This window comes from Oncorhynchus keta, chromosome 24 (assembly GCF_023373465.1).
Source record: "Oncorhynchus keta strain PuntledgeMale-10-30-2019 chromosome 24, Oket_V2, whole genome shotgun sequence".
Lineage (NCBI taxonomy): Eukaryota > Metazoa > Chordata > Actinopteri > Salmoniformes > Salmonidae > Oncorhynchus > Oncorhynchus keta.
Window position 1 is genome coordinate 44,607,870 of NC_068444.1, and position 24,980 is coordinate 44,632,849.

The following is a 24,980-nucleotide window of genomic DNA, read 5'->3' on the forward strand; positions in this document are numbered from 1 at the left end:
GACTGCTAATCCATTGTGCTCTGCATGCATGGGTTCGAATCCCATCCTCATCGTGTAACCAGTACAATTCTGTGCTTTATTATGGCATTGGAAGATTTTGACTTTCACAAACACTGGTAAGATGGCCGACTGCCACCGCGAGAGCACAGGAATTGGTATCTTAGTGGTGAAGGCGATGAACTACATGTGTGGATCAAAACACCAACCTCTTCACAAAACATACTTCCTCTCTTGCATGGCCCCACATGAATATAGAATCCCTCCACAATCCTAGAGAAACTGATAAGATTCATGAATTGAAGAATAGCTTTTCCAAGGGCAACCTCAATGCTGGGATTTGAACCGACACCTCAACACACAGCATCAAGCACTTGAGACAACTCGGCCTGACAACAGATTTGTTAAATGTCTCGATGGGATCGACACATGGCTCTGCCATTGCTCTGCCTAACTTTCATAGATTTCATTCAAGGGTTTCGATACAGCAACTACAGTTTTTAAGGTCATTTGCCAGATAGGTATTACAGGATGAGGTGGCCGAGTGGTTAAGGCGATGGACTGCTAATCCATTGTGCTCTGCATGCATGGGTTCGAATCCCATCCTCATCGTGTAACCAGTACAATTCTGTACTTTATTATGGCATTGGAAGATTTTGACTTTCACAAACACTGGTAAGATGGCCGACTGCCACCGCGAGAGCACAGGAATTGGTATCTTAGTGGTGAAGGCGATGAACTACATGTGTGGATCAAAACACCAACCTCTTCACAAAACATACTTCCTCTCTTGCATGGCCCCACATGAATATAGAATCTCTCCACAATCCTAGAGAAACTGATAAGATTCATGAATTGAAGAATAGCTTTTCCAAGGGCAACCTCAATGCTGGGATTTGATCCGACACCTCAACACACAGCATCAAGCACTTGAGACAACTCGGCCTGACAACAGATTTGTTAAATGTCTAGATGGGATCGACACATGGCTCTGCCATTGCTCTGCCTAACTTTCATAGATTTCATTCAAGGGTTTCGATACAGCAACTACAGTTTTTAAGGTCATTTGCCAGATAGGTATTACAGGATGAGGTGGCCGAGTGGTTAAGGCGATGGACTGCTAATCCATTGTGCTCTGCATGCATGGGTTCGAATCCCATCCTCATCGTGTAACCAGTACAATTCTGTACTTTATTATGGCATTGGAAGATTTTGACTTTCACAAACACTGGTAAGATGGCCGACTGCCACCGCGAGAGCACAGGAATTGGTATCTTAGTGGTGAAGGCGATGAACTACATGTGTGGATCAAAACACCAACCTCTTCACAAAACATACTTCCTCTCTTGCATGGCCCCACATGAATATAGAATCCCTCCACAATCCTAGAGAAACTGATAAGATTCATGAATTGAAGAATAGCTTTTCCAAGGGCAACCTCAATGGTGTGATTTGATCCGACACCTCAACACACAGCATCAAGCACTTGAGACAACTCGGCCTGACAACAGATTTGTTAAATGTCTCGATGGGATCGACACATGGCTCTGCCATTGCTCTGCCTAACTTTCATAGATTTCATTCAAGGGTTTCGATACAGCAACTACAGTTTTTTAAGGTCATTTGCCAGATAGGTATTACAGGATGAGGTGGCCGAGTGGTTAAGGCGATGGACTGCTAATCCATTGTGCTCTGCATGCATGGGTTCGAATCCCATCCTCATCGTGTAACCAGTACAATTCTGTACTTTATTATGGCATTGGAAGATTTTGACTTTCACAAACACTGGTAAGATGGCCGACTGCCACCGCGAGAGCACAGGAATTGGTATCTTAGTGGTGAAGGCGATGAACTACATGTGTGGATCAAAACACCAACCTCTTCACAAAACATACTTCCTCTCTTGCATGGCCCCACATGAATATAGAATCTCTCCACAATCCTAGAGAAACTGATAAGATTCATGAATTGAAGAATAGCTTTTCCAAGGGCAACCTCAATGCTGGGATTTGATCCGACACCTCAACACACAGCATCAAGCACTTGAGACAACTCGGCCTGACAACAGATTTGTTAAATGTCTAGATGGGATCGACACATGGCTCTGCCATTGCTCTGCCTAACTTTCATAGATTTCATTCAAGGGTTTCGATACAGCAACTACAGTTTTTTAAGGTCATTTGCCAGATAGGTATTACAGGATGAGGTGGCCGAGTGGTTAAGGCGATGGACTGCTAATCCATTGTGCTCTGCATGCATGGGTTCGAATCCCATCCTCATCGTGTAACCAGTACAATTCTGTACTTTATTATGGCATTGGAAGATTTTGACTTTCACAAACACTGGTAAGATGGCCGACTGCCACCGCGAGAGCACAGGAATTGGTATCTTAGTGGTGAAGGCGATGAACTACATGTGTGGATCAAAACACCAACCTCTTCACAAAACATACTTCCTCTCTTGCATGGCCCCACATGAATATAGAATCCCTCCACAATCCTAGAGAAACTGATAAGATTCATGAATTGAAGAATAGCTTTTCCAAGGGCAACCTCAATGGTGTGATTTGATCCGACACCTCAACACACAGCATCAAGCACTTGAGACAACTCGGCCTGACAACAGATTTGTTAAATGTCTCGATGGGATCGACACATGGCTCTGCCATTGCTCTGCCTAACTTTCATAGATTTCATTCAAGGGTTTCGATACAGCAACTACAGTTTTTTAAGGTCATTTGCCAGATAGGTATTACAGGATGAGGTGGCCGAGTGGTTAAGGCGATGGACTGCTAATCCATTGTGCTCTGCATGCATGGGTTCGAATCCCATCCTCATCGTGTAACCAGTACAATTCTGTACTTTATTATGGCATTGGAAGATTTTGACTTTCACAAACACTGGTAAGATGGCCGACTGCCACCGCGAGAGCACAGGAATTGGTATCTTAGTGGTGAAGGCGATGAACTACATGTGTGGATCAAAACACCAACCTCTTCACAAAACATACTTCCTCTCTTGCATGGCCCCACATGAATATAGAATCCCTCCACAATCCTAGAGAAACTGATAAGATTCATGAATTGAAGAATAGCTTTTCCAAGGGCAACCTCAATGGTGGGATTTGATCCGACACCTCAACACACAGCATCAAGCACTTGAGACAACTCGGCCTGACAACAGATTTGTTAAATGTCTCGATGGGATCGACACATGGCTCTGCCATTGCTCTGCCTAACTTTCATAGATTTCATTCAAGGGTTTCGATACAGCAACTACAGTTTTTTAAGGTCATTTGCCAGATAGGTATTACAGGATGAGGTGGCCGAGTGGTTAAGGCGATGGACTGCTAATCCATTGTGCTCTGCATGCATGGGTTCGAATCCCATCCTCATCGTGTAACCAGTACAATTCTGTACTTTATTATGGCATTGGAAGATTTTGACTTTCACAAACACTGGTAAGATGGCCGACTGCCACCGCGAGAGCACAGGAATTGGTATCTTAGTGGTGAAGGCGATGAACTACATGTGTGGATCAAAACACCAACCTCTTCACAAAACATACTTCCTCTCTTGCATGGCCCCACATGAATATAGAATCCCTCCACAATCCTAGAGAAACTGATAAGATTCATGAATTGAAGAATAGCTTTTCCAAGGGCAACCTCAATGCTGGGATTTGAACCGACACCTCAACACACCGCATCAAGCACTTGAGACAACTCGGCCTGACAACAGATTTGTTAAATGTCTCGATGGGATCGACACATGGCTCTGCCATTGCTCTGCCTAACTTTCATAGATTTCATTCAAGGGTTTCGATACAGCAACTACAGTTTTTTAAGGTCATTTGCCAGATAGGTATTACAGCATGAGGTGGCCGAGTGGTTAAGGCGATGGACTGCTAATCCATTGTGCTCTGCATGCATGGGTTCGAATCCCATCCTCATCGTGTCACCAGTACAATTCTGTACTTTATTATGGCATTGGAAGATTTTGACTTTCACAAACACTGGTAAGATGGCCGACTGCCACCGCGAGAGCACAGGAATTGGTATCTTAGTGGTGAAGGCGATGAACTACATGTGTGGATCAAAACACCAACCTCTTCACAAAACATACTTCCTCTCTTGCATGGCCCCACATGAATATAGAATCTCTCCACAATCCTAGAGAAACTGATAAGATTCATGAATTGAAGAATAGCTTTTCCAAGGGCAACCTCAATGCTGGGATTTGATCCGACACCTCAACACACAGCATCAAGCACTTGAGACAACTCGGCCTGACAACAGATTTGTTAAATGTCTAGATGGGATCGACACATGGCTCTGCCATTGCTCTGCCTAACTTTCATAGATTTCATTCAAGGGTTTCGATACAGCAACTACAGTTTTTTAAGGTCATTTGCCAGATAGGTATTACAGGATGAGGTGGCCGAGTGGTTAAGGCGATGGACTGCTAATCCATTGTGCTCTGCATGCATGGGTTCGAATCCCATCCTCATCGTGTAACCAGTACAATTCTGTGCTTTATTATGGCATTGGAAGATTTTGACTTTCACAAACACTGGTAAGATGGCCGACTGCCACCGCGAGAGCACAGGAATTGGTATCTTAGTGGTGAAGGCGATGAACTACATGTGTGGATCAAAACACCAACCTCTTCACAAAACATACTTCCTCTCTTGCATGGCCCCACATGAATATAGAATCCCTCCACAATCCTAGAGAAACTGATAAGATTCATGTATTGAAGAATAGCTTTTCCAGGGGCAACCTCAATGCTGGGATTTGAACCGACACCTCAACACACAGCATCAAGCACTTGAGACAACTCGGCCTGACAACAGATTTGTTAAATGTCTCGATGGGATCGACACATGGCTCTGCCATTGCTCTGCCTAACTTTCATAGATTTCATTCAAGGGTTTCGATACAGCAACTACAGTTTTTTAAGGTCATTTGCCAGGTAGGTATTACAGGATGAGGTGGCCGAGTGGTTAAGGCGATGGACTGCTAATCCATTGTGCTCTGCATGCATGGGTTCGAATCCCATCCTCATCGTGTAACCAGTACAATTCTGTACTTTATTATGGCATTGGAAGATTTTGACTTTCACAAACACTGGTAAGATGGCCAACTGCCACCGCGAGAGCACAGGACTTGGTATCTTAGTGGTGAAGGCGATGAACTACATGTGTGGATCAAATCACCAACCTCTTCACAAAACATACTTCCTCTCTTGCATGGCCCCACATGAATATAGAATCCCTCCACAATCCTAGAGAAACTGATAAGATTCATGAATTGAAGAATAGCTTTTCCAAGGGCAACCTCAATGCTGGGATTTGATCCGACACCTCAACACACAGCATCAAGCACTTGAGACAACTCGGCCTGACAACAGATTTGTTAAATGTCTAGATGGGATCGACACATGGCTCTGCCATTGCTCTGCCTAACTTTCATAGATTTCATTCAAGGGTTTCGATACAGCAACTACAGTTTTTAAGGTCATTTGCCAGATAGGTATTACAGGATGAGGTGGCCGAGTGGTTAAGGCGATGGACTGCTAATCCATTGTGCTCTGCATGCATGGGTTCGAATCCCATCCTCATCGTGTAACCAGTACAATTCTGTACTTTATTATGGCATTGGAAGATTTTGACTTTCACAAACACTGGTAAGATGGCCGACTGCCACCGCGAGAGCACAGGAATTGGTATCTTAGTGGTGAAGGCGATGAACTACATGTGTGGATCAAAACACCAACCTCTTCACAAAACATACTTCCTCTCTTGCATGGCCCCACATGAATATAGAATCCCTCCACAATCCTAGAGAAACTGATAAGATTCATGAATTGAAGAATAGCTTTTCCAAGGGCAACCTCAATGCTGGGATTTGAACCGACACCTCAACACACCGCATCAAGCACTTGAGACAACTCGGCCTGACAACAGATTTGTTAAATGTCTCGATGGGATCGACACATGGCTCTGCCATTGCTCTGCCTAACTTTCATAGATTTCATTCAAGGGTTTCGATACAGCAACTACAGTTTTTTAAGGTCATTTGCCAGATAGGTATTACAGGATGAGGTGGCCGAGTGGTTAAGGCGATGGACTGCTAATCCATTGTGCTCTGCATGCATGGGTTCGAATCCCATCCTCATCGTGTAACCAGTACAATTCTGTACTTTATTATGGCATTGGAAGATTTTGACTTTCACAAACACTGGTAAGATGGCCGACTGCCACCGCGAGAGCACAGGAATTGGTATCTTAGTGGTGAAGGCGATGAACTACATGTGTGGATCAAAACACCAACCTCTTCACAAAACATACTTCCTCTCTTGCATGGCCCCACATGAATATAGAATCCCTCCACAATCCTAGAGAAACTGATAAGATTCATGAATTGAAGAATAGCTTTTCCAAGGGCAACCTCAATGGTGGGATTTGATCCGACACCTCAACACACAGCATCAAGCACTTGAGACAACTCGGCCTGACAACAGATTTGTTAAATGTCTCGATGGGATCGACACATGGCTCTGCCATTGCTCTGCCTAACTTTCATAGATTTCATTCAAGGGTTTCGATACAGCAACTACAGTTTTTTAAGGTCATTTGCCAGATAGTATTACAGGATGAGGTGGCCGAGTGGTTAAGGCGATGGACTGCTAATCCATTGTGCTCTGCATGCATGGGTTCGAATCCCATCCTCATCGTGTAACCAGTACAATTCTGTACTTTATTATGGCATTGGAAGATTTTGACTTTCACAAACACTGGTAAGATGGCCGACTGCCACCGCGAGAGCACAGGAATTGGTATCTTAGTGGTGAAGGCGATGAACTACATGTGTGGATCAAAACACCAACCTCTTCACAAAACATACTTCCTCTCTTGCATGGCCCCACATGAATATAGAATCCCTCCACAATCCTAGAGAAACTGATAAGATTCATGAATTGAAGAATAGCTTTTCCAAGGGCAACCTCAATGGTGGGATTTGAACCGACACCTCAACACACAGCATCAAGCACTTGAGACAACTCGGCCTGACAACAGATTTGTTAAATGTCTCGATGGGATCGACACATGGCTCTGCCATTGCTCTGCCTAACTTTCATAGATTTCATTCAAGGGTTTCGATATAGCAACTACAGTTTTTTAAGGTAATTTGCCAGATAGGTATTACAGGATGAGGTGGCCGAGTGGTTAAGGCGATGGACTGTTAATCCATTGTGCTCTGCATGCATGGGTTCGAATCCCATCCTCGTCGTGTAACCAGTACAATTCTGTACTTTATTATGGCATTGGAAGATTTTGACTTTCACAAACACTGGTAAGATGGCCGACTGCCACCGCGAGAGCACAGGAATTGGTATCTTAGTGGTGAAGGCGATGAACTACATGTGTGGATCAAAACACCAACCTCTTCACAAAACATATTTCCTCTCTTGCATGGCCCCACATGAATATAGAATCCCTCCACAATCCTAGAGAAACTGATAAGATTCATGTATTGAAGAATAGCTTTTCCAAGGGCAACCTCAATGGTGGGATTTGAACCGACACCTCAACACACCGCATCAAGCACTTGAGACAACTCGGCCTGACAACAGATTTGTTAAATGTCTCGATGGGATCGACACATGGCCCTGCCATTGCTCTGCCTAACTTTCATAGATTTCATTCAAGGGTTTCGATACAGCAACTACAGTTTTTTAAGGTCATTTGCCACATAGGTATTACAGGATGAGGTGGCCGAGTGGTTAAGGCGATGGACTGCTAATCCATTGTGCTCAGCATGCATGGGTTCGAATCCCATCCTCATCGTGTAACCAGTACAATTCTGTACTTTATTATGGCATTGGAAGATTTTGACTTTCACAAACACTGGTAAGATGGCCGACTGCCACCGCAGAGCACAGGACTTGGTATCTTAGTGGTGAAGGCGATGAACTACATGTGTGGATCAAAACACCAACCTCTTCACAAAACATACTTCCTCTCTTGCATGGCCCCACATGAATATAGAATCCCTCCACAATCCTAGAGAAACTGATAAGATTCATGAATTGAAGAATAGCTTTTCCAAGGGCAACCTCAATGCTGGGATTTGAACCGACACCTCAACACACCGCATCAAGCAAGGGCCTGACAACAGATTTGTTAAATGTCTCATGGGACTGTGGCTCTGCCTATTTGATTTCATTCAAGGGTTTCGACACCTCAGCACACTTAATCAAGAACTGGAGACCAGGAGCACGTGATGCCGCGGAGCTGAGCAGACGTTGACAAACCGAGCTCTTCAAAGTTATTCTATTTTTACCTCAATAACAACGTTGAAACAATATTCTAACATCGGCTGATAAATTGTCAATTACTTACCTTCCCAAAGAGCCATGGACCTCCGACCGAGAGGCAAGAAGGACGACCAAAATGTTGTTGATTCCCATGATAACGATAACGCTACAGCTCGCAAGATTAGCATTAGCCCTCATAACTCAGATGAAAGTTTCAGACTGTTGCTCTCAGCAGCCTCTTGCAAGCCTGCCGACATGCTGGCTACTCTCCTCAGGGAAATTCATGATGGTAACAGATGTCTTTCTATGAAAATTGATAAGAAACTCCATTCTTCCATTGACGACCTGAAATCCTCCATGAATGATCTCCTTTTGAGAACTACTGAGGCAGAGTTGCGCATTAGCACAGTTGAAGATACCATCGCTAGACATGACCAGGTCTTGATACAACTGCAAAAGGACAATGCCTACCTCAAAAACAAGGTAGATCAGATGGAGAACCAGAGTAGACGTGGTAATATCCGTGTGGTGGGATTGAAAGAGGACAGCGAGGGCTGTGACCCGGTCCGTTTCTTCACTCAAAGGATCCGGAGGTCCTAGGCATAATCAACTTCACCAAGCCGCTGGAAATCGAACGCGCCCACAGAACATCAGCGCCGAAACCCCGGCCAGATGAGCCCCCACGAGCCATCCTGATCAGGTTCCTCCGTTTCCAAGACAGAGAGAAGATACTGCAACTCGCAAGAGCCAAAGGGGACATCACCATCGATGGAAAGAGGGTCAGCCTTTTCCCAGATATGAGCGCGGATCTCTGCCAGACGTTGCAAGCAGTTCAGACCTGCCGCCAAAGCACTGAAGGAGAAGAACATCACTGGCTACCTCATCCACCCTGCGTGGATGAAAGTTCAGTACAAAGGCCGAAGCCATCTCTTCAACACACCGGGAGAAGTGCACACTTTTCTCAAAGAACTGAGCAACGTCTGAGCCAGGACGGTCTCTCTGGGGAATAAAATGTAGTTTGTTTGTTTTCTCTTATCCGGACTGAACTGCTGGTATCTCCCGGTCACTATAATTGATTTGTACATTTTCAACTAACCGTATCTTTCCGGGGTGAGTTCTATTACATTTACAGGAGAGTATATTTTGCTTTAGTCCATATCCACTGGGCGAAGCAATAAGTGAGCTTAGGCCCACTGCTTTCCCCCTCATTTATGTTAATCTTTCGAAAAGAGACTCAAACAGCCCTTACCGTGGGCAGTAAATATTCAGCCATAAATATCTATTCACAGCGTTTGTTTACAACTTAGAGAGCTCGCAGGTTTTAGTTTATGCTAAGGTTTAGCTAGTAAGAGCAAGATGGAAAGCGAGCAGCAACGTATCTCTACAATTGTATTCATGTTAGATTGTTGGGATTGTTGTTTTAGTCTGACAATCGGGGTGGGTGGGATTTTTATTATTTTTTCTTCCTTTTTTCTATGTTTATTGTTTCCTTCCTAAAGAGACACATAGGTCACTTTTGTGCTCAAACCAAAGTTGAAACATTTCCTAATTATCTGCATATGATAGATTTCTATTCAGTTGCATATTTGAAACCCAACCTATGCTTAATCCGCTAAAATATGTCACATTCAACGTAAAAGGTCTTAACAGCCCAATTAAAAGGAAAAGAGTCTATACATACCTTAAAGGCTGACATTGTGTTTTTACAAGAAACTCATCTTACAGCCAGTGAACACAAGAAAGTGAAGAGGGAATGGGTAGGACAAGTTTTTGCATCCTCTTTTAACTACAAAGCAAGAGGAACTGCAATTTTGATAAGTAGACACCTCCCCTTCTGCGTCAACAACACCATCTCTGATCCCTCTGGCAGGTTTGTTTTGGTGCAGGGGCATATGTTTTCAGAGTCTTGGAACCTAATTAATATTCATGCCACTAACTTCGATGACCATATGTTTATTCAGAATGTCTTCCTTCAGGTCGCTCAAGCACCACCAGGATGGCTACTGGTTGGAGGAGATTTTAATTTTTGCTTAGATACAGTTCTTGATAGGTCTTCTGATAAACCCTCACTTCTTACCAAAGCCGGCAAGCTCACCATGTCATTCATTAAATATCTCAATTTACTAGACATCTGGAGACAGTTGCACCCACAGGATAGGGACTACTCTTTTTATTCACACCCACACAAGACACACACATGCATAGATAACGTTTTACTTTCGACACAACTGTTTCATAGAGTGTTAGATGTCAAGTATCTCCCCAGATTGCCCTTCTCCTCTGGTATTATCAATCTCCATTCCTACCAAGGTAAATGCATATAGATGGAGACTAAATTCTACACTCCTAAAGCAACCTGAATTTTGTGCATTCATCAAAGAGCAGATCAATATTTTTACTTTGACAACCAACCCTCTGCTCCTGACAGCTTCATTCATTGGGACACATTGAAGGCCTATCTGAGGGGACAGATTATTTCCTATACTAAAGGGCTGAAGAGAAAACATGGTGCGGAACAGAGTGCCCTTGAATCTGAAATCTCCAAGCTAGAGAAAACCTACTAAAGAGGCCCGACTAAAGATCTATACAGGCTTTTGGTAAATAAAAAACTTAAATATAATATTCTGAACACATATCAAGCTGAGAGGGCCATCACTAAATCAAAACAGCGTTATTACGAGCTTGGAGAGAAAGCTCACAAAGTATTGGCATGGCAACTGAAAGCAGAGGAAAGTAAGAGGACAATTAATGCCATAGAATCTCTTGCTAATGAGATATCTTTCGACCCTACTGAAATTAATAATACTTTTAAGAAATACTATGAAGACTTCTACACTTCCCAATCAAGCGATGATCTATCAGAGATCGACTCCTTTCTCTCCTCTCTCAACCTCCCATGCCTGTCAGGGGAAGACAGCGAGCGCCTGAGTGAACACTTCTCAGTTCCTGAATTGTTGGAGGCCATTAAATCCTTACCTTCTAATAAATCTCCTGGGGAGGATGGCTTCCCTCCGGAGTTCTATAAAGAATTTAGGGAGCTGTTGGTCCCCTACATACCTTAAGGGAACATTTTGACATTCGCCATTTGGTTAGTGAGAAAGTCCATATTGCAAATGTACGGTCCCTTACCAGACGTCCGAAAACGTTTGTAGAATTCGCGGACGGCGTCGGGCCGTGCGGCAGGGCCGGATCTACCGGGAAGTCATCAAACGAGCTCTCTCGGACATTCGGTTTCTGTTTTATAAAATAATAAAGTTTTGGTAATTTTTCCGCTGTCCCGATAAATCCCACAAGAGGGTGAATGGAATCATATTGCAAAGTACAAAACATCACGAATCACGACGTGGCCTTATCTCCAAAACGGAAAAGACTTCGAAGTAGAAACTTGGTGAGCGTAGGTTTGGCATAAGGGCAGTTGGCCCCGAACAAGATGGCGTCTAGGCCTCAACGGTTTTTGAGTTATGGCCATTTTTCTGGGATTAAAGGTCCAAAATGAAAATAGAGCAATAATTTTTCCGCTTCACGTCAAAGTCAAGGAGCCTCAGGTGTCAATAAAAAAAGAACCAGCTATGTATCTATCGTCATTTATCTATCGTGACAGTCCATTAGGACACTGAGGTCTACCTGTGTCGATTCTAAGCTTCCTGAAGGAACCGGAAGTGGTTAAAATCACCCTAAACGTGTTTTTCCATACCCAACCAGCAGTTTGTGATAAATAGTGCATTGAACCCTGTGTAAATCGGTCAGTTCTGAACGTAAACACTTAACAAAAGGCTAAGCTTGTGTTTGAATATATTTATTTAATTTCATTTGCGATTTTCACGAATAGGAAAAGTTTTTAGGGGTATTTATGCTGCGTTATGATAATGCATTTGAGGCTATGATTACGCTCCCGGATACGGGATTGCTCGTCGCAAGAGGTTAAAGAACCGTCAGACCTAGAGATCCGAAACTTTAGAAACCTGTTCTAGACCTCAGGTCGATAGTGCGTGGTGAGGTACGTGGCTCTAGAAGGTTCTCGGACCGAGAAACAGCCTCGTACATTTGCAATAACTTCAATTCATTTTTGCATCACGAAAATGACGACATTTAGAAATGTCCCAGAGTCGCAAGACTAGGTGGATTGCGACCGTCTCGGCCCATATAGACGGACCCCAACGTTTCTGTCCGATAGCTCATTCAAGGACCCCGTAGCAAGGCATGGAAAAAGGTGTATTTTCAGCACCAATTAGGGTCTTGCTCGGGCACCAAATGACCTATCGAGACGAAACTTTGGATTCGGGGTCGCCTCAGCAAACCTACACAAAACATCATAAGTGGACCCGCAGCTAGAACGTTTACAATTTTTTTGTGGTTTGAACAGAAGGCGTTGTGAATTTTAGGCCAGCTCTGAAGTATGTGATAGTTGGCTACTAAACGAGTTGGAAAACGTGGGTTTGGTGTCAGTTTGGTGTCAGAATGATATCTAATTGACTGATGGACATTGACTTGCTGGTGACTCTTGTCCATTTGCAATATGTTTAAACAGTGAGGTACCATCACCAGAGTGATATTCTGAAATCAACCCTAACGAGCGATGGAGAGGAACCAGAATCACTGCCCAGCCATCCCGAGTTCATTGGGCCAGTCAATTTCACATTCCTGTAGGATTTTTGATGCACGTGCATTTGCAATATGATTCTATAGTGAAAAAAACATCACCAACTGGACATGATGAAGTCAACACAACGAGCGATGGAAAGGAACAACTATCACTGCCCGGCCATCCCGAGTTCATCGGGCCAGTCAATTTTGTATTTCTGCAGTATTTCTGAGCGTGTCAAATTTCTTATGGCATTTGGCCCCAAAAAAAGTGACTTTTGACTTTGACTTTTGACTTCCTATGAAATCATATTGCAAATGGACAAGCATATTGGCTTATGCACAAGTTTTTTTTTCCTCTCTCGACAAGCTGACCAGATGGTTTATCTTGCACGGCAAAACCCTTAGGGTTGGCCTGGATAAACTGACCCTTGATTATAGTCAAGGGGGCTTAAACCTCCCCAATTTTAGAATGTACTACTGGTCTGCACAGTCTGTTTCTGGCTCAGAGGTTTGACAATAACCCTCTCCCTCATGGTTGAACATTGAAAAGCTTGAGGTAAATGATGACACTGGGGCAGAATTGTTTTACAAATGGGACAGAAAATCTATAAAACCATCACAGACAATCCTTTAATCATACATTCTGTCCTGGCATGGTGCAAACTGCATGAGCTGTTCGGACGAGAGGGATACCTTTCCCCTAAAACCCCTTTATGGAACAATAGATTGATCCCTATGTTTTTCCAGAATAGTAACTTTCGACCATGGTCTGATAAGGGGATCACTCTTCTGGAACATTGTTACGAGGAGGGAGTTCTTATGTCTTTTGATCAGCTGAAACAGAAATACCACTTGCCTAACAGGGACTTCTTTAGCTACCTACAACTAAAGGGACAATGGAACCTACCTAAGATGTCACCTATTGAACAACTCTTTCACGCAGACCAACCACTGTTCAAGACCATTTCCCGTTTATACGATGCTCTTATGTCAGGACTAACACTGCCTGGGCTAGATAAACCCCGACTTAGTTGGGAAAAAGATCTGGGTATTGATCTTGATGAGGATCTATGGAGTGACCTATGCAGGGATGGTGTTACATCCACATTGAACTCCAGATACAGACTGATCCAGTTTAATTTCCTCCATCAGTTCTATATCACCCCATCTAGACTGCACAAGTTCAACCCAGATATCTCCTCCCTATGTTTTAGATGTGGCTCAGATGAAGGAACATTCCTCCATTCCACTTGGCAGTGTTCAAAACTACACGGTTTCTGGCAGGGGTGTATGCGATACTATATCCTCAATTAATGGGGTTCCATTCCCTTTAGACCCGGAGGTCTGTCTACTGGCAACTTTACTAACACCAATCTTAGGCAAAGCCTAAGTGTCTGAACTTCCGGCGCCGACAGAGATGGCCGCCTCGCTTCGCGTTCCTAGGAAACTATGCAGTTTTTTGTTTTTTTACATGTTATTTCTTACATTTGTACCCCAGGTCATCTTAGGTTTCATTACATACAGTCGAGAAGAACTACTGAATATAAGAGCAGCGTCAACTCACCATCAGTACGACCAAGAATATAGCTTTCGCGAAGTGGATCCTGTGTTCTGCCTTTCACCCAGGACAACGGAATGGATCCCAGCCGGCGACCCAAAAAAACGACTTTGTAAAAGGGGGAAACGAAGCGGTCTTCTGGTCAGACTCCGGAGACGGGCACATCGTGCACCACTCCCTAGCATTCTTCTCGCCAAAGTCCAGTCTCTTGACAACAAGGTTGCTGAAATCCGAGCAAGGGTAGCATTCCAGAAGGACATCAGAGACTGTAACGTTCTTTGCGTCACGGAAACGTGGCTCACTGGAGAGACGCTATCGGAGTCGGTGCAGCCAGCTGGTTTCTCCACGCATCGCACCGACAGAAACAAACATCTTTCTGGTAAGAAGAGGGGCGGGGGTGTATGCTTCATGGTTAACGAGACGTAGTGTGGCCACAACAACATACAGGAACTCAAGTCCTTCTGTTCACCTGATTTAGAATTCCGACCGCATAATCTACCAAGGGAATTCTCTTCGATTATAATCACAGCCGTATATATTCCCCCCCAAGCAGACACATTGATGGCTCTGAACGAACTTTATTTGACTCTTTGCAAACTGGAATCCATATATCCTGATGCTGCATTCATTGTAGCTGGGGATTTTAACAAGGCAATCTGAAAACAAGACTCCCTAAATTGTATCAGCATATCGATTGCGCAACCAGGGCTGGAAAAACCTTGGATCATTGCTATTCTAACTTCTGCGACGCATATAAGGCCCTGCCCCGCTCTCCTTTCGCAAAAGCTGACCATGACTCCATTTTGTTTTTTTATTGTTTTTTTATTTAACCTTTATTTAACCAGGTAGGCTAGTTGAGAACAAGTTCTCATTTGCAAATGCAACCTGGCCAAGATAAAGCATAGCAGTATGAACAGACAACACAGAGTTACACATGGAGTAAACAATTAACAAGTCAATAACACAGTATAAAAAAAGGGGAGTCTATATACATTGTGTGTAAAAGGCATGAGGAGGTAGGCAAATAATTACAATTTTGCAGATTAACACTGGAGTGATAAATGATCAGATGGTCATGTACAGGTAGAGATATTGGTGTGCAAAAGAGCAGAGAAGTAAATAAATAAAAACAGTATGGGGATGAGGTAGGTAAAAATGGGTGGGCTATTTACCGATAGACTATGTACAGCTGCAGTGATCGGTTAGCTGCTCAGATAGCAGATGTTTGAAGTTGGTGAGGGAGATAAATGTCTCCAACTTCAGCGATTTTTGCAATTCGTTCCAGTCACAGGCAGCAGAGAACTGGAACGAAAGGCGGCCAAATGAGGTGTTGGCTTTAGGGATGATCAGTGAGATACATTTGCTGGAGCGCGTGCTACGGACTAGCATGGACTTGTAGATGACCTGGAGCCAGTGGGTCTGGCGACGAATATGTAGCAAGGGCCAGCCGACTAGAGCATACAGGTCGCATTGGTGGGTGGTATAAGGTGCTTTAGTGACAAAACGGATGGCACTGTGATAAACTGCATCCAGTTTGCTGAGTAGAGTGTTGAAAGCAATTTTGTAGATGACATCGCCGAAGTCGAGGATCGGTAGGATAGTCCGTTTTACTAGGGTAAGTTTGGCGGCGTGAGTGAAGGAGGCTTTGTTGCGGAATAGAACGCTGACTCTAGATTTGATTTTCGATTGGAGATGTTTGATATGAGTCTGGAAGGAGAGTTTACAGTCTAGCCAGACACCTAGGTACTTGTAGATGTCCACATATTCAAGGTCGGAACCATCCAGGGTGGTGATGCTAATCAGGCGTGTGGGTGCAGGCAGTGAACGGTTGAAAAGCATGCATTTGGTTTTACTAGCGTTTAAGAGCAGTTGGAGGCCACGGAAGGAGTGTTGTATGGCATTGAAGCTCGTTTGGAGGTTAGATAGCACAGTGTCCAAGGACGGGCCGGAAGTATATAGAATGGTGTCGTCTGAATAGAGGTGGATCAGGGAATCGCCCGCAGCAAGAGCAACATCATTGATATATACAGAGAAAAGAGTCGGCCCAAGAATTGAACCCTGTGGCACCCCCATAGAGACTGCCAGAGGACCGGACAGCATGCCCTCCGATTTGACACACTGAACTCTGTCTGCAAAGTAGTTGGTGAACCAGGCAAGGCAGTCATCAGAAAAATCGAGGCTACTGAGTCTGCCGATAAGAATATGATGATTGACAGAGTCGAAAGCCTTGGCAAGGTCGATGAAGACAGCTGCCCAGTACTGTCTTTTATCGATGGCGGTTATGATATCGTTTAGTACCTTGAGCGTGGCTGAGGTGCACCCGTGACCGGTTCGGAAACCAGATTGCACAGCGGAGAAGGTACGGTGGGATTCGAGATGGTCAGTGACCTGTTTGTTGACTTGGCTTTCGAAGACCTTAGATAGGCAGGGCAGGATGGATATAGGTCTGTAGCAGTTTGGGTCCAGGGTGTCTCCCCCTTTGAAGAGGGGGATGACTGCGGCAGCTTTCCAATCCTTGGGGATCTCAGACGATATGAAAGAGAGGTTGAACAGGCTGGTAATAGGGGTTGCGACAATGGCGGCGGATAGTTTCAGAAATAGAGGGTCCATATTGTCAAGCCCAGCTAATTTGTACGGGTCCAGGTTTTGCAGCTCTTTCAGAACATCTGCTATCTGGATTTGGGTAAAGGAGAACCTGGAGAGGCTTGGGCGAGTAGCTGCGGGGGGGAGCTGTTGGCCGAGGTTGGAGTAGCCAGGCGGAAGGCATGGCCAGCCGTTGAGAAATGCTTGTTGAAGTTTTCGATAATCATGGATTTATCGGTGGTGATCGTGTTACCTAGCCTCAGTGCAGTGGGCAGCTGGGAGGAGGTGCTCTTGTTCTCTATGGACTTCACAGTGTCCCATAACTTTTTGGAGTTGGAGCTACAGGATGCAAATGTCTGCCTGAAGAAGCTGGCCTTAGATTTCCTGACTGACTGCGTGTATTGGTTCCTGACTTCCCTGAACAGTTGCATATCGCGGGGACTATTCGATGCTATTGCAGTCCGCCACAGGATGTCTTTGTGCTGGTCGAGGGCAGTCAGGTCTGGAGTGAACCAAGGGCTATATCTGTTCTTAGTTAAGCATTTTTTGAATGGAGCATGCTTATCTAAAATGGTGAGGAAGTTAGTTTTAAAGAATAACCAGGCATCCTCAACTGACGGGATGAGGTCAATGTCCTTCCAGGATACGATTTGTGTGAGATTGAGGGCATCTAGCTTAGATTGTAGGACTGCCGGGGCATATCCCAGTTTAGGTCACCTAACAGAACAAACTCTGAAGCTAGATGGGGGGCGATCACTTCACAAATGGTGTCCAGGGCACAGCTGGGAGCTGAGGGGGGTCGGTAGCAGGCGGCAACAGTGAGAGACTTATTTCTGGAGAGAGTAATTTTCAAAATTAGTAGTTCGAACTGTTTGGGTATGGACCTGGAAAGTATGACATTACTTTGCAGGCTATCTCTGCAGTAGACTGCAACTCCTCCCCCTTTGGCAGTTCTATCTTGACGGAAAATGTTATAATTGGGTATAGAAATCTCCAAATTTTTGGTGGCCTTCCTGAGCCAGGATTCAGACACGGCGAGGACATCAGGGTTAGCAGAGTGTGCTAAAGCAGTGAGTAAAACAAACTTAGGGAGGAGGCTTCTGATGATGACATGCATGAAACCAAGGCTTTTTCGATCACAGAAGTCAACAAATGAGTGTGCCTGGGGTATGCTGGGCCTGGGTTTACCTCCACATCACCCGCGGAACAGAGGAGGAGTAGTATGAGGGTGCGGCTAAAGGCTATCAAAACTGGTCGCCTAGAGCGTTGGGGACAGAGAATAAAAGGAGCAGATTTCTGGGCATGGTAGAAAATATTCAGGGCATAATGCGCAGACAGGGGTATGGTGGGGTGCGGGTACAGCGGAGGTAAGCCCAGGCACTGGGTGATGATGAGAGAGGTTGTATCTCTGGACATGCTGGTTGTAATGGGTGAGGTCACCGCATGTGTGGTAGGTGGGACAAAGGAGGTATCAGGGGTATGAAGAGTGGAACTAGGGGCTCCATTGTAAACTAAAACAATGATAACTAACCTGAACAACAGTATACAAGGCATATTGACATTTGAGAGAGACATACAGCGAGGCATACAGAAATCACAGGTGTTGAATTGGGAGAGCTAGCTAAAACAGTAGCTAAAACAGTAGGTGAGACAACAACAGCTAATCAGCTAGCACAACAACAGCAGGTAAAATGGCGTTGACTAGGCAGCGAGGGTCGGATTGACTACACACAGAGCCTGAGTGCGGCTGGGGCCGACAGATAAAACATAAACAAGCAGAATGGAGTACCGTGATTAATGGACAGTCCAGCATGCATCAGCTATGTAGCCAAGTGATCAGTGTCCAGGGGGCAGCGGTGGGTGGAGCAGGGAAGCTAGACTGGCGAGTATTATCCAGGTTAAGAAAACTGGCTGGCTGTGCAGAAGGTAAAGGCCGTTAGCGGTGGCTAACAATGACTAAATAGCTTGTAGCTAGTTAGCTGGTTAGCTTCTGGAGGTTCTTGAATGTGTTCTAAAAATTAAAAATAATAGCGATTCCGTATCACATTGGGTGAGGCAGGTTACCGGAAGGTATAATCGAATTAAAAATCGAAAAGAGATTGAAAGTGAATATGGGTCCGGTGACTGGTTGGGACGCGGCGATTCAGACGGTTAGCAGGCCTGTGCTAACAAGCTAACAGTTAGTAGGCCGGGGCTGAACAAGGTAGCAGTTAGCGGACCGGGGCTAAACAAGCTAGCAGTTAGCAGGCCGAATTAGCAAGCAAGGAGATAGCAAGGGCTAGAAAGTTAGCCTTTGGGGGACGTTGCGATGGGGTGAGTCTGTTTATGCCTCTTCATGCGGTGACATCGATAGACCGGTCATGGATATTGTAGCCCAGGAGCATGCTTCGGTAGTAGCACAGGAGCTCTGGCCGGGCTAGCTTCAAGCTAAATCGATGGAAACGCTAGCCAGGAGTAATCATCCGGGGTTGCAGTTAGCTAGTTAGCTAGTTGTGAAGATCCAGCTGAAAATGTTCCGTTTGCGGTGGGAATCCGGGGATAAAAAAATAAATAAAAAATAGGTCCGTTATGCTCTGGTTAGAGTCGCGTTGTTCGAACTGGCGAGAGCTTTCCACGCTAAAGGTTAGCTGATGACCGGTTAGCTGAAGACCGCTAGCAATGGTTTGCTGACTGATAGCTGGTAGTTAGCTGGCTAGCTTCAGTTGAGGGGTTCCGGATCCGAAGTAAATATAAATACTTTAGAAAAAAAAGCCGATCCGCGCTACATTGGGTGAGTCGGGTTGCAGGAGAGTATTTAGAAGTTGCGGTTTAGCAAAATGTTTTAAAAGATATGCAAAGAAAAGTATGTTTAAAAAAAACAAAACGATATATACAAGGGACACGACACGACAAGACGTCTGACTGCTACGCTATCTTGGAAAAAGATGTTGATCCCTGCCTACAGACAGAAACTAAAACAAGAAGCTCCCGCGCTGAGGTCTGTTCAACGCTGGTCCGACCAATCTGATTCCACACTCCAAGACTGCTTCAATCACGTGGACTGGGATATGTTTCGTATTGCATCAAATAACAACATTGACGAATACGCTGATTCGGTGAGCGAGTTCATTAGAACATGCGTTGAAGATGTCATTCCCATAGCAACGATAAAAACATTCACAAACCAGAAACCGTGGATTGATGGCAGCATTCGCGTGAAACTGAAAGCGCGAACCACTGCTTTTAATCAGGGCAAGGTGACCGGAAACATGACCGAATACAAACAGTGTAGCTATTCCCTCCGCAAGGCAATCAAACAAGCTAAGCGTCAGTATAGAGACAAAGTAGAATCTCAATTCAACGGCTCAGACACAAGAGGTATGTGGCAGGGTCTACAGTCAATCACGGATTACAAAAAGAAAACCAGTCCCGTCACGGACCAGGATATCTTGCTCTCAGGCAGACTAAATTACTTTTTTGCCCGGTTTGAGGACAATACAGTGCCACTGACACGGCCCGCAACCAAAACATGCAGACTCTCCTTCACTGCAGCCGACGTGAGGAAAACATTTAAACGTGTCAACCCTCGCAAGGCTGCAGGCCCAGACGGCATCCCCAGCCGCGCCCTCAGAGCATGCGCAGACCAGCTGGCTGGTGTGTTTACGGACATATTCAATCAATCCCTATCCCAGTCTGTTGTTCCCACATGCTTCAAGAGGACCACCATTGTTCCTGTTCTCAAGAAAGCTAAGGTAACTGAGCTAAATGACTACCACCCCGTAGCACTCACTTCCGTCATCATGAAGTGCTTTGAGAGACTAGTCAAGGACCATGTCAACTCCACCCTACCTGACACCCTAGACCATGGGTGTCAAACTCTGGCCCGTGGGCCAAATTTGGCCCGCGGGGTAATTATATTTGGCCCGCGAGACAATACCAAATTACTACTAGAGCTGGCCTGCCGGTATTATACAGCGCATTCACCACTAATACTACGAATCCCATAATGCTCTGCTGTTTTCGCGCGCCAATCAGGACAGGATCCAGAAACGCTCTCTCCTCTGTGACAGTAGTCATAGCAACATAGACGCTACAACTGTCAGCGAGCTAACCCTTCCCAAAAAAGGGCGAAAAGAAAGGCAGAAAACAGGAGCTTTCTGGACAAGTGGGAGGCAGAATATCTGTTTACATATGTAAAAGACAAACCTGTTTGTCTTGTTTGTGGAGTCAACGTGGCTGTAATTAAGGAGTACAACATTAGACGACACTATGAAACGAAACACCATGACAAATACAAGGACCTGGACATGACTCAAAGGAGCCAGAAAGTAGAGGAGATGAAAAGAAGTTTGGTTTCACAACAGAATATGTTTAAAAAAGCCACATCACAAAGCGAGGCTGCTGTAAAGGCTAGTTATATAGTGGCAGCAGAGATCGCAAAATCAGCCCGGCCCTTTAATGAGGGAGAGTTCATGAAAAGTGCATGATGAAGGTTTGTGACCTCGTATGCCCAGAGAAAAACAAGCATTTTCAAACGTGAGCCTGAGCAGGAACACAGTAGCTGATCGCACATGTGATCTTGCCACCAATCTGTATGACCAGCTGATGGAAAAGGGAAAAGATTTTGTTGCGTTCTCCCTCGCTGTGGATGAGAGCTGCGACGCATCTGATACTGCTCAGCCGTCAGTCTTCATCCGTGGAGTGGACTCAAATCTGTGTGTTACGGAGGAGCTATTAGGATTCAAATCAATGCATGGCACAACCACAGGAAAGGAAATCTTTGAGGAGGTTTCCAAATGTGTAACTGAAATAAAGCTGCCGTGGGATAAACTCGTTGGATTAACGACAGATGGTGCGCCAGCGATGTGCGGTAAAAAGAGTGGACTGGTGGGCATGGTTCGGGAGAAGATGCGGGAAGAGAACTGTGCAGGTGAGCTAACTGTTTACCACTGCATCATACATCAGGAAGCACTGTGTGCCAAAGCCCTAAAGATGGAACATGTTATGACCACAGTAACACAGGTAGTTAACTTTATAAGAGCCAAAGCTCTAAATCACCGCCAGTTTAAATCTTTTCTGGAGGAGTGTGGTTCGGTATACGCAGACGTGCCGTATCACACAGAGGTGAGATGGCTAAGCAGAGGAAAAGTACTGAACAGATGTTTCGAGCTGCGTGAGGAAATATGTCAATTCCTGGAAACCAAAGGGAAGGATACAGCAGAGCTCCGAGAGCAAAAGTTCCTGTGTGAGCTGGCCTTTCTCTGTGACATCTCGAGCCATCTTGATGCGCTGAACCTGCAGCTTCAGGGGCGGGGGCGCATCATCACAGACATGTAGGCTGCAGTGAGGGCCTTCAAAACTAAACTGTGCCTGTGGGAGAATCAGATGCTGCAAGGAAACCCTTGCCATTTTCCCTGCTGCCAATCCATAAAAGCGCAGATCTCTACCGCCGTGTTCCCATGCGCACAGTTTGCTGAAAAACTCAGTGTTCTCACCGCTGAGTTTAGCCGGCGATTTGCCGACTTCGATGCCCAGAAATGCAAGTTTGAACTGCTTAGTAATCCCTTCGCAGTTGATGTGGAAAATGCACCAACCAACATCCAAATGGAGCTGATTGAACTCCAGTGCAACGACACGCTGAAGTCAAAGTATGATGCTGTGGGCGCCGCACAGTTTCCACGGTTCATCCCTGACACAATGCCTCAGCTCCGCACCCAAGCTGCTCAGATGCTCTCCATGTTCGGCAGCACTTATCTATGCGAGCAACTTTTCTCCTCGATGAAGATGACCAAAACAACTCACAGGAGACGTCTGACTGATGAACATCTTCGCTCGATACTGAGGATTTCTTCAGTTCAGAGCTTGAGCCCAGACATTGATGAACTAGCATCCAAGAAGAGATGCCAGGTATCTGGCTTGGGCACATCAGATTAGACCAGTGTGCAATAATTAACGTTTTCTTTATGCACTTTTTCTTGCTACAAGGCATGGGCTTGAATGGTTGATTGATTTATTATCATTTTATTTGTAAAATTATTAGCCAGTGGAAAAAGTTGATTTTGGTATTTAAATCAGAAGGCTGCAAATAGAAAAGAGGCATACACTTTTTATTTAAATGTTATTTATTTAATAAATGAATGCCATTGATGTGTTTTTTCATTTGAAATTTGATTTTGCATGTCTCCACTATTAAATGATATATTGTATGGTAATAAGCGATGCTTGTTTCATATTCAATGTTAAAGCAAAACTTGTTTGGGTCCATATTAAAAGGTTAATTTGTTCAATGTTGGCCCGTGACTTTGTTCAGGTTTTACATTTTGGCCCACTGGGTATTTGAGTTTGACACCCCTGCCCTAGACCCACTCCAATTTGCTTACCGCCCAAATAGGTCCACAGACGATGTAATCTCAACCACACTGCACACTGCCCTATCCCATCTGGACAAGAGGAATACCTATGTGAGAATGCTGTTCATCGACTACAGCTCAGCATTTAACACCATAGTGCCCTCCAAGCTCGTCATCAAGCTCGAGACCCTGGGTCTCGACCCCGCCCTGTGCAACTGGGTACTGGACTTCCTGAAGGGCCGCCCCCAGGTGGTGAGGGTAGGCAACAACATCTCCACCCCGCTGATCCTCAACACTGGGGCCCCACAAGGGTGCGTTCTGAGCCCTCTCCTGTACTCCCTGTTCACCCACGACTGCGTGGCCACGCACTCCTCCAACTCAATCATCAAGTTTGCGGACGACACAACAGTGGTTGGCTTGATTACCAACAACGACGAGACGGCCTACAGGGAGGGGGTGAGGGCCCACGGAGTGTGGTGTCAGGCAAATAACCTCACACTCAACGTCAACAAAACTAAGGAGATGATTGTGGACTTCAGGAAACAGCAGAGGGAACACCCCCCTATCCACATCGATGGAACAGTAGTGGAGAGGGTAGTAAGTTTAAAGTTCCTCGGCGTACACATCACAGACAAACTGAATTGGTCCACCCACACAGACAGCATCGTGAAGAAGGCGCAGCAGCGCCTCTTCAACCTCAGGAGGCTGAAGAAATTCGGCTTGTCACCAAAAGCACTCACAAACTTCTACAGATGCACAATCGAGAGCATCCTGTCGGGCTGTATCACCGCCTGGTACGGCAACTGCTCCGCCCACAACCCTAAGGCTCTCCAGAGGGCAGTGAGGTCTGCACAACGCATCACCGGGGGCAAACTACCTGCCCTCTAGGACACCTACACCACTCGGTATCACAGGAAGGCCATAAAGATCATCAAGGACAACAACCACCCGAGCCACTGCCTGTTCACCCCGCTATCATCCAGAAGGCGAGGTCAGTACAGGTGCATCAAAGCTGGGACCGAGAGACTGAAAAACAGCTTCTATCTCAAGGCCATCAGACTGTTAAACAGCCACCACTAACATTGAGTGGCTGCTGCCAACACACTGACTCAACTCCAGCCACTTTAATAATGGGAATTTATGGGAAATGATGTAAAATATATCACTAGCCACTTTAAACAATGCTACCTAATATAATGTTTACATACCCTACATTTTTCATCTCATATGTATACGTATATACTGTACTCTATATCATCTACTGCATCTTTATGTAATACATGTATCACTAGCCACTTTAACTATGCCACTTTGTTTACATACTCATCCCATATGTATATACTGTACTCAATACCATCTACTGTATCTTGCCTATGCCGCTCTGTACCATCACTCATTCATATATCTTTATGTACATATTCTTTATCCCCTTACACTTGTGTCTATAAGGTAGTAGTTTTAGAATTGTTAGCTAGATTACTTGTTGGTTATTACTGCATTGTCGGAACTAGAAGCACAAGCATTTCGCTACACTCGCATTAACATCTGCTAACCATGTGTATGTGACAAATAACATTTTATTCGATTTGATTTGACTATAAAGCTAACA

General features: G+C 45.0%; 13 non-coding genes across 13 annotated transcripts; all 13 read left to right on the forward strand.

The window, feature by feature from the left end:
• Window positions 1–527: 527 nt before the first annotated feature.
• Window positions 528–609, forward strand: trnas-gcu (transfer RNA serine (anticodon GCU)). The gene has a single exon. It is a non-coding gene; the product is annotated as a tRNA-Ser (tRNA).
• Window positions 610–1,083: 474 nt separating this feature from the next.
• On the forward strand, window positions 1,084–1,165 carry trnas-gcu (transfer RNA serine (anticodon GCU)). The gene has a single exon. It is a non-coding gene; the product is annotated as a tRNA-Ser (tRNA).
• Window positions 1,166–1,640: 475 nt separating this feature from the next.
• trnas-gcu (transfer RNA serine (anticodon GCU)) lies at window positions 1,641–1,722 on the forward strand. The gene has a single exon. It is a non-coding gene; the product is annotated as a tRNA-Ser (tRNA).
• A 475-nt stretch (window positions 1,723–2,197) lies between these two features.
• trnas-gcu (transfer RNA serine (anticodon GCU)) lies at window positions 2,198–2,279 on the forward strand. The gene has a single exon. It is a non-coding gene; the product is annotated as a tRNA-Ser (tRNA).
• A 475-nt stretch (window positions 2,280–2,754) lies between these two features.
• Window positions 2,755–2,836, forward strand: trnas-gcu (transfer RNA serine (anticodon GCU)). Its single transcript has one exon. It is a non-coding gene; the product is annotated as a tRNA-Ser (tRNA).
• Window positions 2,837–3,311: 475 nt separating this feature from the next.
• Window positions 3,312–3,393, forward strand: trnas-gcu (transfer RNA serine (anticodon GCU)). The gene has a single exon. It is a non-coding gene; the product is annotated as a tRNA-Ser (tRNA).
• A 1,032-nt stretch (window positions 3,394–4,425) lies between these two features.
• Window positions 4,426–4,507, forward strand: trnas-gcu (transfer RNA serine (anticodon GCU)). Its single transcript has one exon. It is a non-coding gene; the product is annotated as a tRNA-Ser (tRNA).
• Window positions 4,508–4,982: 475 nt separating this feature from the next.
• trnas-gcu (transfer RNA serine (anticodon GCU)) lies at window positions 4,983–5,064 on the forward strand. The gene has a single exon. It is a non-coding gene; the product is annotated as a tRNA-Ser (tRNA).
• Window positions 5,065–5,538: 474 nt separating this feature from the next.
• trnas-gcu (transfer RNA serine (anticodon GCU)) lies at window positions 5,539–5,620 on the forward strand. Its single transcript has one exon. It is a non-coding gene; the product is annotated as a tRNA-Ser (tRNA).
• Window positions 5,621–6,095: 475 nt separating this feature from the next.
• Window positions 6,096–6,177, forward strand: trnas-gcu (transfer RNA serine (anticodon GCU)). The gene has a single exon. It is a non-coding gene; the product is annotated as a tRNA-Ser (tRNA).
• A 474-nt stretch (window positions 6,178–6,651) lies between these two features.
• Window positions 6,652–6,733, forward strand: trnas-gcu (transfer RNA serine (anticodon GCU)). The gene has a single exon. It is a non-coding gene; the product is annotated as a tRNA-Ser (tRNA).
• Window positions 6,734–7,208: 475 nt separating this feature from the next.
• Window positions 7,209–7,290, forward strand: trnan-guu (transfer RNA asparagine (anticodon GUU)). Its single transcript has one exon. It is a non-coding gene; the product is annotated as a tRNA-Asn (tRNA).
• Window positions 7,291–7,765: 475 nt separating this feature from the next.
• Window positions 7,766–7,847, forward strand: trnas-gcu (transfer RNA serine (anticodon GCU)). Its single transcript has one exon. It is a non-coding gene; the product is annotated as a tRNA-Ser (tRNA).
• The last annotated feature ends 17,133 nt before the right edge of the window (window positions 7,848–24,980 follow it).